The sequence below is a fragment of the Nuphar pumila genome, chromosome 3 (genome assembly GCF_984573655.1).
Source record: "Nuphar pumila chromosome 3, dmNupPumi1.hap1.1, whole genome shotgun sequence".
Taxonomy (NCBI): domain Eukaryota; kingdom Viridiplantae; phylum Streptophyta; class Magnoliopsida; order Nymphaeales; family Nymphaeaceae; genus Nuphar; species Nuphar pumila.
In genome coordinates, this window is record NC_143251.1 from 137,532,396 (window position 1) to 137,543,949 (window position 11,554).

Below are 11,554 nucleotides of genomic sequence, written 5' to 3' on the forward strand. Positions count from 1 at the left end.
GAAACTGAAACCCCATCCTCTTGATATTGTTATGGGTTTGTATCCGGTCATGAAGAATCAACCAAGCCAATACCTTGGTCCTTAGAGATGGTCCTTTCGCCCATAAAGCATTTTTGGGGATCCAGCCCGAACCTGGAGGTAAAAGAGAACGGTAGACCTTGTTGACTTGGAAAACTCTCACAATTGAGACAGCCCATTGAAGCCAAGATCTGTCTACCCCCACGTCCAAATCCCTGTCAAGAAACAAACGCAATGTCTTAAACCACATTTTCCTCAAATGCGATGTGTATGATCCACGAGTCCCCCGACAAACAACAAGGAAATCGATTAGACCATATTTCAGCCGGAGGAAGTTTGCACATGCATCCTGTGAAGTATGAGCCAACCAACATTGCTTCACAGCCAATGCCACACTCCTTTTACGCAAAGTAAAAATTCCTAAGCCAGCCATAGTCCTTGGCATAACGATGGAGTCCCATCCCACCAAGTGCCTCTTATAAGATCCATTTACACCATGCCACAAAAAACTTGACAGAACATGTTTAAGTTGTTGCTCAACGTTGACTGACATGACACAAACCGACATGAAGAATTCTGAAATCACTGACAAAACATGCCATATCAAAATAATCCTGCCTGCAAGAGACAAATATCTGGCACGCTAAGACTGGAGCTTAAGACACACATTGTCAACAACCGGTGCCCATGACGTTTTAGAGGTTTGTTTGACTTGTAGAGGGAGCCCCAAGTACTTGATCGACAATGGCCCTAAAGCGCAGTTGAAAATTTTTGTCACCGTGTTTTGACTAGTCGGATCGCCATTCAGAAGCGTGACCGAACACTTATTTTCATTGAGTCTCATCCTGGACAAAGCTGCAAAAAACATGAGAATAAGCCTTACGTGAAGCATCTGTTGCAGTGAAGCCCTTTCAAAGACTAGCATATCATCTGCATATTGTATAATATCCCTAGAAAAACCTTGGATATCCAACGACTGTACGAAGCCCCTTGTTTGTGCGCATCTAAGAACCATCGCAAGTCCTTCTGTCACTGTATTAAACAAAAGCGAAGATAACAGACATCCCTGTCGTAGGCCGCACCGCAATGAAAACTACTCACCCTTTACCCTGTTAATGGACACCATGGCTTGTGCATTGGTAAGGAGCTCTGACACCCATCTAGAAAAACGGCTGCCGAATCCCATGTGATTCACCACTTGCAAAAGAAAAGGCCAGTACACATAATCATATACTTGATTAAAATCAAGCTTCAACACGAAGTAATGAGTACAACTCACGTGCATGGAATGAATGACCTCTGAAGCCGAGATATATGCTTGTTGAACTCTCCTATTTGGAATAAAAGCAAACTGAAAATCAGAAAATAGATTAGATGCTACCAATTTTAGTCTTGATGCTAAGACCTTTGCGACCATACGATACAAGGCTCCCATTATGGAAATGGGACAGAAGCGCATAATATATGTAGCGACGCTTTCTTTTGGAATAAGGAAGATTAATCTGACATGACACTGCCTAGGCAGTCTAGAGTTACGATGAAACTCATCAAACACTGTACACAAATCACTCTTCACTACTCTCCAAAAAACTTTGAAAAAATCTACAGGAAAACTATCTACTCCCGGTGCCTTCCAACCTGATAAATCTTTAATTGCGTTCATGATTTCTGCTTCCGAAAACCTTAAAGTGGTTGTTAATCATGCTGGGGGTATTTTAATTTTGTGAAAGTCTTCATTGGGGTGGCTCAAGTGGACCTTGGTCAGTTTTTGATTTCCATTGCTTTCACTGTACAAGCTCTGAACCGTATGGTTGTACTTACTGCAGTGTACGACCCAAATTACGCTTCTAGAAGATTATTGTTATGAGAGGATCTAAATCGAGTGTTCACTCTGGCTGGTGATTGCCATATTCTATTGGAAGATTTTAACTGTTTATTGTTCATTCACGATTTGAACAATTTAGTGATGCCCAATCCGTCGATCAGAGGATTCCAAGATTTCGTTGCCGCTAATCAATTATATCCCATGCCATTGTCTGGAGAAAGGTTTACTTAGTCTAACCAACAGGCACAACCATATTGTAGGGTGCTAGATAGAGTCTTAATTTCAACTAGATTCCTCGAAATCATCCCAGATATAAAGGGGTGGATTATTCCCCCAACCGTGTCCAACCATGGTCAGGTGATCGTGCAATGGGGAGGAGGCTTTAGATCAGTTTATTGATTTTTCTTTCGAGCAGTGGTGGTTAACTGAACCAGAGTTTCATTCAGTGGTTGAAGAGTCATGGACTTCGAGGGTTCATGAAAACAGGACTGTTATCCGATATCAAAAGCTTTTACGCCTATTTAAGGATATTAAACTTTGGTTGCAAAGGCGATCTGTGAGTAAGTTTCATGAGATGGCTGAACAGGAAGCAGAGATCTCATCATTGTTCATCCTATTATCTTCCATCAAAGGATTGTCGGACACACAGTTGAAGGGGTTGCAAAGCAGACTTGCTGATCGGACGACGTTATTGAAACATTGGAGGATAAAAGAGGAGTTAAAATGAAAGCAGCGTGCTCGGGTGAAATGGTTGGCTGCAAGAGATGAAAATACTCATTGTTTTCATTCATTTGCTTCTGATCGGTTTAAACGAAGTATCCTTCAATTGATCACAATTGACGGGGTGTCGTGAGAAGGGCAAAATCTTATGTCGGCGGTCTCTAACTATTTCGAGAAGCTTTATTCTATTCCGCCAAATACGAGAGAATAATAGTGGGCATGAGTTATTTCCTTCTCTTCAACCGGATCAGGAGAGAGGAAGGCTTCTACACTGTCTCCTCCTGCAACTAACTTGATAAATATTACTAATGCTATCGCAATAACAACAATCCAAGTACAAACTCTCACAATGGGCGACCAGGGAAGGGCTACTTGTAATACGCTTGAGAGTTTATCAGCTGATCAGTAACAGAACTGGTGACATGAAACTTTTCCAACCACATACATTCTTCACCGCCCTGCTGGATTCATAATCTGTGAGAACACAGCACTCGGGTGCATCTTCACTGAATCAATGCTGGTGAAGCTCCCCCGTTCTAAGCTTATTCCAGTGGTCTGACTATCATCACCAAGCCCATTCGAGTCATCGGTTCGTTTCGGCTGGGCAAAGAGTTGTGCCTCATCTTCATCAAAGTCGCTCACAAGACCGGCGGCCATTCCCTCACTGTTTGCTTCCTCTGCGCTCAACTGCAGGCTGAGAGCGAACTCCAAATTCCACAGCACATTGGCCATAGTTGGACGCTGCGTCCCCTCGTCCGCCAAGCACTTCTCTGCGGTCTCTGCAAACTTCTTCAAGGAGTCGGGTGCGATCTTCCCTCTCAAGAAGGGATCAATGATCTGCCTGAGCACCCTCTTCCTTTGGCATTGTAGTGCCCAATCGGCGAGGCAGGTCAGCCCTTGTGGGCGTGATTTGTCGAGTACAGGGCAAGCACAGAGGACCTCAAACAGCACCACTCCGAACGAGTAGACGTCTGATTTCTCTGTGAGTTGTTGCATGCGGTAGTACTCCGGGTCGACGTAACCGAAGGTGCCCTTCACCACCGTGCTCACATGGGTGCCTTCCGCCGCTGAACCCGTTTTCGAGAGCCCAAAATCAGAGACCTTTGCCACCCAATTATCATCAAGTAGTATGTTGGTGGTCTTGACATCTCTGTGTATGATCGTGTACTTTGCTCCGGTGTGGAGATAGTGCAATCCCTTAGCCGCGCCGATGCAGATCTCGAGCCTGTGTCTCCAAGACAAGGGCGGCTTATTGGAGCCATAGAGGTGTTCGCGCAGGGTCCCTTGAGCCATGTAGTCGTAGACCAATATCATCTCGCAACTGTCATCGCAGTAGCCAATTAGCGACACCAAGTGGCGATGGCGAAGCTTCGAGAGCATCTCGATCTCGTTCTTGAATTCGTGAACACCCTGTTGAGAGAGCTCGCTCCCTCGTTTGATTGCGACTTTGGTTCCGCTGTCTATGTCGCCCTTGTATACCTTGCCGAAGCCACCGACCCCAAGGAGGAGAGCATCGTTAAATTTGTTGGTGGCCGCGACTATCTCCGATAACGAGAAGTGCCGGCATGGGATGTTAGAGGCGTAGCTTCCAGCAGATTCACTCTTTCCGGATTGCTTTGTGGCTACTGAAAAAGCAGTCGACTTGCCGTTTATGGCTTGCGCATAGGGCGATGGCGGTATCCACACAGACCCACCACCATCGCTCCCTTTGTCCTTCCTCTTCTGCTGCTGCCTGCACAACACGCAGCAGAGACAAGCAACAACAATAAGGGCGGCAGCAACACCACCCACCGCACCTGCAATTACCTTGCGGTGTCCACCCCCGTCCCTACCTTGAGGACTAGGACTGGTTTGAGGCGGTAGAGGTGGTGAGAGATTAGGATTTGGTCCAGCAAGGTTATTGTCATTACTATTGATCTTGAAGACCTCAAGCCCATTAAGAATCGCATCTGCGTATTCCGACATGATTTTCTCAGAAGGATGTAGAGCAATCCACAAATCACTTTGCCCACCGCCTTGTGGTGGCACGATTATCACATAGTCTTTGTACACCACCACACCAGTGTAAGGAGGAGAATCAACTTCTTGTGTAGCAGAGTAAATCACATCGAGCGCGGACACCGCGGTTATGTTGTTAACATACACGTCGAACGCCCTCTGGTTCTGCTTGGAGACCTCCGACAATATCTCGCAGAAATGGAGCCTGATCAGGTAGCGGAATCCATTGTCCACCGGAATCGACCAAGTGAGGTTGTAGTTCAAATTCACAGACACAGTAGGCCCCATCGAGCGAGCAGTCTCGTACACGTCACGAGGAGCAATGCAGTCGGGAACGGAGTTTGGGTACCGGATGGTGACATTGGCATCAGCATGATACGAGACTCCCACACCAGCAGCAAAGATGTAAGGATCATCTGAATCCCAGATCCTGAAGAGGCCCGAATCAGCAACAGGCGAGACGTAAGCCCCACCAACATTCAGCCGAACGACGGTTTGCAGAGCGTGATAATCGTATATTGGGAAGCTTAAGTGCGAGCCAACCATAGACGGGGAACTGAAGGACCCGGAAAAGAACAGTTCCGGCGAAGAGATAATCTCGATGCCGTTTACGAAGGCAAACGAATTCGGGGTGCTTAGTGAGGGAGTGAAGGTGAGGGTGAGGTTGCCAGGGGAGCTGATGGTGAGAAAGAATTCGCGAACGATGTAGGCCTGGTTGAGAGCAGTGGCAATGATGGCTGGGCTGAAGTTGCTGAGCAGAGTGTAAGGGCTGGTTGTGACAGAGAAGTAGGCGTTGTTGGGGTCTAAGGAGTTGTAAGAAGAAGGGTAGAAGTAGAGCCGCACGAAATGGCGACCGCTGGATAGGTTATTGAACGTGTAGGAAGATTTGGAAACGAAGATGCGGGCGGTCTTGTAGGGAACTTCAGAAGGAAGGGAAGGGTCGATGGTGGCAGCTTGGGCGGAGAAGGAAGATGGTGAATTTGAGGGAGCGAAGAGGGAGTTAGAGTCGTTGGTCCAGGGGCGTTTATCGGCATCAGAAGCATCAGAGGGCGCCCCGCAGTTGAGAAGGATGGTGTCCGCGGGTTTGAAAGAGGCAGAGTGAACCAAAGAAGGAAACGGGAAGAAACAGAGGATACTCAAGAGAAGCAAAGGTGGTGAAAAGGGTGATTTCTTCATCTCCTCGAGCTTCTTGGAACCGACCTGAAACCCAAACACAGAGCTTATTATTCTTACTTGGAAACAAAACTCTGCGTGTAGAATTTCCACAAGATTTCCCTTTTTTGAACGAGGAAAAAATTTCAAACAAGAATGAACTTAAATCTGCAACGCCTAAAGCTCGACGAACTAATCGATTTCACAAATTTCGACCTCGAAATTCCAGTCAGACCTCCCATTGGACTAAAAATCAAAATCGAGACGAAGTGTTTGGTTATTGGTAAGATTTAAGAACACAAAACCGACTAAGAAGGGACTCGCCAAAAGAAGAGTGTTCACGTTTATTATTTTTTTTTTGGACAGAAGTGTTCACGTTTACGGAAACCTCAAATCCCAGAGTTAAAACTCTCGAAAATCCCGTGAAAATGCGAGAAAGCTCATAGGAAGCGAATTCGTAAGAATCCACCCACCGTAAACGCAAAATTCACCATAGGAACTAAAACTTCCGCCCAGTTCAACTCTTCAGAGAAGCACAAGAAACGAAAACCTAAAAAGATCAAGAAGGAAACCGAGAGAAGTAAAACACTAAAACTTAACGAGAGAGAGAGAGAGAGAGAGAGAGAGAGAGAGAGAGAGAGAGAGAGAGAGAGAGAGAGAGAGAGAGAGAGAGACCGGAAAACTCGTCCGGAAGAGAAATACGATGGATCAGATTCCGGCGGTCGATCACCGGCAAAAAGAAGAAACGTATACCGGCGTGTGACGAAGAGTAGGCCAGATCCCGTCAGCCGGCTTCCTCCGGCGACCGGAAAACCTGTTAAGCAGCCGAAGAACCTGACGTAAAGAGCGTCTAGGAGATTCTCAGCTGCGAGCCTGCGAGAGAGGGTCGTGTTTTTTTGTAGGGTCGTCGGAAAGGGGGAAGCTTCTTTCCACATTCCGAGCGGAGTGATTGCATCCTCACCACGTAAACGAGCCGAGCTTACCTTGTTCAGGCTCGGCTCGTTTTAACTAACACAAAAGCTTGAGCCCAGAACTCTTGTCAGGAGCCCGAGCCAAGTACCACCTGGCTCACTACGAGTTCAAGCCGAGCTCGAGCTAGTTATATATATATATATATATATATATATATATATAGAGAGAGAGAGAGAGAGAGAGAGAGAGAGAGAGAGAGAGAGGTGCTAAATAGTATGTTAAATGGTTTTTTTGGGCTTTTTTGTTTATTTTATTTTTAAATTCTAACCGTACAGATGTGATCTATGTACTTGATTTTATAAGGATCATCTCGTGAAGAGTTTGATTCCAACAAATGGGTGAGTTTTTTATAGAGTTTGAAAAATCAACGGTTCAAAATCTGTGTATATTTTCAAGGCTCCAAACATCATTTTTTCATTGAAAACACAAGAATCGACCATGCCCAACATAGTTATAGGGCCGAAACAGGATAAAAAGCACCGAAGTTGCTAAAAAAAACCCATTTAGCAAGCAGTTGAGCACAAAATAGGTTTAGCAAAGACCCATTTTAGTATATATATATATATATATATATATATATATATATATGAATGATCCAAGTATGAATTCCTAGTAAATCGACCATGCCCAACACATTTATGGGTTCGGAACCACATAAAAATTTGTTTTTTGAGGAAAAAAAACTAGTACCTTCGTAGCTATTGATTTTAGATCACCAGAAAAACTAAACTTGTTCAGGCTTGGCTCGTTTTAACTAACATAAAAGCTTGAGCCCAAAACTCAACTTATCAGGAGTTATGTCCCACCTGGCTCACTACAAGTTCAAGCCTAGCGAGATAGTTCTTTTGGAAAAAAATGTAAAAAAAAAATTAAGAATATTGTCAGAATTTAGAGATCTCATTAGAAAAAGATTCAGTAATAGATTGAAAGGTTCGCTTCTGATTTCTTCGATCCGATGAAAGCAAACCCATTTGGTGCTAAAATAGCATGTTAAATGGGTTGGGCATTTTTTTTTTTTTAAATTCTAACTGTACAAATGTTATCTATGTACTTGATTTTATGGGGATCAGCTCTTGAAGCATTTGATTCCAACACATAGGTGAGTTTTTATAAAGTTTGAAAAATCTACTGTCCAAAATCTTTGTAAATTTTCGAGGCTCCAAACATCATTTTTTTTTTTACGAAAACACATGATCCAAGTGTGGATTCTTAGTAAACACATTTATACGGGCTGAAACCGCTTAAAAAAGCTGAAAAAACCCATGTAGCATGCCATTTAGAGAGAGAGAGACTTGTCCAATTGTGTTAATCTTCTGTCAAAAGATAGTTTTTTTTTTTTTGGATTAGCAAGCTAGGGTTTGGTTCGGGTCGGTCTGGGTAAACCCGACCCATTGACACTCCTACAGTAGACCTTTCCTCAAAAAATAAAAAAATCTCAAAAAAATATTCATAGTAGACACAAGTTAGAGTATTAATCTTGACCCGTAGGTTTCAAACTAATGTGTCATGTCAAGATCAAGTGGGATTCACAAGTGTCACGGACTTATTTGATTCAAACATGGCAGGCTGGTACAACAAGATTCAAACATGGTCATAAATTGAGAAAATAGCACATCCCTCACCCCACAACACATTTCAATTGGTACCATGCAACACACTTGAGATATGTGAGAGTGAGGCCCACACAACTATTAAGTGAGAGGAAGACTTATAACTGTGAGATACAACATAACTAGGGGTGGCAATCGTGTCGGGTTGGCGGGTCGACCCGACGGGTTGGCGGGTCAGCGTACCTCAACTCGAACCCGACCCGTTTAATAAACGGGTCGGCTGGCAAACACGAACCCAGCCCGTTTAATAAACGGGTAACCCAACACAACCCGCCAACCCATTTAATAAATGGGTTGGGTCGGGTAAGCGGGTTCTCAGGTTCGCGGGTCGGGTTGACGGGTCGGGTTGGTGGGTTGACGGGTCGGGTTGGCAGACGAGTTGGCGGGTTGACCCACCCGCTTAATGTTTGGGTCGACCAAACTCGTGACCCGCAACCCACCAACACTTGGGTCCACCTTTGGCCTATCCGGATCCATCCGCGGATCTGATTCTTTTTCGATTTTTAAGGTAAAAATGTTTTTCTGAAATATAAATCCAACTATATTACTTTTGGATTCAAATTCATTATCATGGATTTCCACTAAACTACTATAGCTCTAGGATCCGTTGTTTTCATACCACTCTTAAAAAAAATTCTTCATATTAGGATTTGGACCCATGGATCTACACAAATTATTCCTGGATCCAAACTACACTATCGTGGATTTCAAGCGACTTATAATGGATTCAAGTAAATTTTAATTGGATCCCTACCCTTTTTTACCTTTTAGTTGTTCAGTATCCAAATGCAGTAATGTGGATCCACCCATCACGTTTGCTATTACAGAAACCTATAAAGTGTTATAGGTACAAAAATAGAAAATTTTTCATTAACATTTAATTTGAACTTCGTGAATCCCCTGAATTCTTTCTGGATCCAGTGTCCAATATGACCCTGATATTGAGGTTTCAATATTAGAGATCTGATCCATTTGCCTAAAATCCCTTATTTGTTATTAAATTAAAATGTTCGTGATTCGCTATCTGAGATCCGAATGGAAAATCAAAGTTGTGAATAGGGTATTAAGGATCCAACATTGAAGATCCAAATAGGATATCTGAGATCCAATTATGAGGGTCAGCCGGGTTGGCATACTCCTAACACGAACCCGACCCGTTTAATAAACGGGTTAGGCGGGTCGACCTGTTAATTAAACGTGTTCATTTTTTCCAAACCCGAACCCGCCTAAGAGGCGGGTTGGCGGGTCGTGTCCGGTTTTGCCACCCCTAAACATAACCATATCTGTCATCGTCTTGTATCTTTGAGTGTCAACAGGTCGGGTTTACCTAGACTCTACCCGTACCAAACCCTATAGGGTTCGGCTATAATGATAAATAAGAAAACCCGATTAAGACTTGAGTCTAGACTTGAAGGTACAATTAATACATGGATCCGTGTATAATTTGTAAAATTTTATACCCGAGTTAGGATTAAGACACATAATTTTTAAATAAAAAAATTATAAAAATATATTATTTTACCGAGTATGATCCGGGTTTGGTTCATATCGTTCTTATCGGGTTCAGGTATGATTTTATTATAATAGACCCGATTAGACCCATGTCGAGACCCGATACCATACCGGAAAATCGGGTTCAAGTGTGGTTTTATTAACAAGTAAGCATAATTTTACGAGTCTCGAAAAGTCAACAGCCGATAACGTGTGGTATTTTCTCACTTCATAAAATTGTATTTTTACTTTTGAATTGAAAAAACACGAACTAAGCAATTCCTAGCATTCGGACCATGCTGAATCTCTCTACCCAGTCTGATTGGATCCATGTGAATCACACCTTTGATTTCTAACTAATTCAAATGGTCAGTTCTACATGACCAAATATTCTCTCTTTATATATACATTTTGTTTCTTCCACAAACCTATACTCAATTCAACCTAAGGAGCCGGAGCCAAGAGCGCGTGTAGGGTTGTCAACGGATCGGTTTTGGTTCTGACCTAGGTGCATGGAAGCAGATTTGGACTAGATTTTTGGTTATGGTATCAGGTCCGGACCTAGGTTTAATCGTGTCTAATATAAAAGAAAACATACTCGGACCCGTACATGAACCAGACTTGAACTATACTTGATAAAATAATATTTTTTAATATTTTTACATTGAAAAATTAGAGGTCTTAATCAGAACTCGGGTTGAGCCTGGGTCTTGTATAAAATTTCATAAACTATACCCAGGTCCATGTATTAATCGGACTTTCGGGTCTGAGCCTGAGTCTTAATCGGGTCTTCTTATTTGTCACCATACCCTAACCCTATGGGGTTTGGTCTGGGTCGGGTCTGGGTAAACCTGACCCGTTGATGCACCAGCCAAGGTGACCGAAGATGAGCAGCCATTATCAATGTTGGTTCATTTTTATCATCGCAAGTTGACGTCGGGCTGCATATGATCTTTCCTTTACAATTCCGATCCGGGACAAAACGAGCTTGGTTCATTCTTTTAGCAGCACCAGCTGGGTGGGCTCACTGGAAGGAGCAGTAAAGTGGCCGGCCCCAGTGAGTCCACCAAACACGAACCACTTTATGATTGTGCCATGTGGTGGGTCCCATCGGTGAGAAAAGCCTGCACCGTCCGATCCTGGAGATGTATGGCGAGATCATCCGAAGAGCACAATACCAAAGTATGTGGCTTTTGAAAAATTGGTGAGGTGGGGCTTATGGTGATGCAAGGGAATATGTTGTAGAAAATTTGTGTATGATTGACACTTTGTAGTTTGTCCCGTTTATGGTGTAAAAATGTAATAATTTTGATCACAGTTACCAATAAGGTAAAATGGAAACGAGAAGCCATGCACGAATAGGGATGGCAGTGGATTTGGAGAAAACGGGCCCCGCCCCGCCCCTCCTCACCCCGTTTAGACTGGGGATGGAGGTTAAAATCAAAACCGGTGAGGGGATAGAGGCGGGGATGGACTTACCCTTTCTTCTCCCCGTCCCCATCTCGATCCCTGCCCTGCCCCGCCCCATCCCCAATCCTTCTTTAGAGATGGTGGATTGAGGGAAAACGGCCCCCATCCGGCCTCACCCTGTTTGGACCGGGGATGAAGGACATGAAACGGGGATGGAGGCGGGGATGAAAGTTAAAAATTCAAACATGTGCAAGAATGAAGGTCTGGATTTTGAGATGGGGTGGGGGTGGAGACCTTGTTCCCCGCAGCGGAAAGCCAAATTCATTTTGGAAGCGATTGTGAAAGCGCGTGAGAAGCA

At 44.0% G+C, this 11,554-nt stretch overlaps 1 pseudogene across 1 annotated transcript; it reads right to left on the reverse strand.

Moving 5' to 3' along the window:
* Positions 1 to 2,725: 2,725 nt before the first annotated feature.
* LOC149844011 (receptor-like protein kinase FERONIA pseudogene) lies at positions 2,726 to 6,568 on the reverse strand (annotated as a pseudogene). The gene is made up of 2 exons (XR_016430948.1): positions 6,467 to 6,568; positions 2,726 to 5,761 (listed from the first exon to the last, which is right to left on the reverse strand). The product of XR_016430948.1 is annotated as a receptor-like protein kinase FERONIA pseudogene (transcript).
* Positions 6,569 to 11,554: the final 4,986 nt, after the last annotated feature.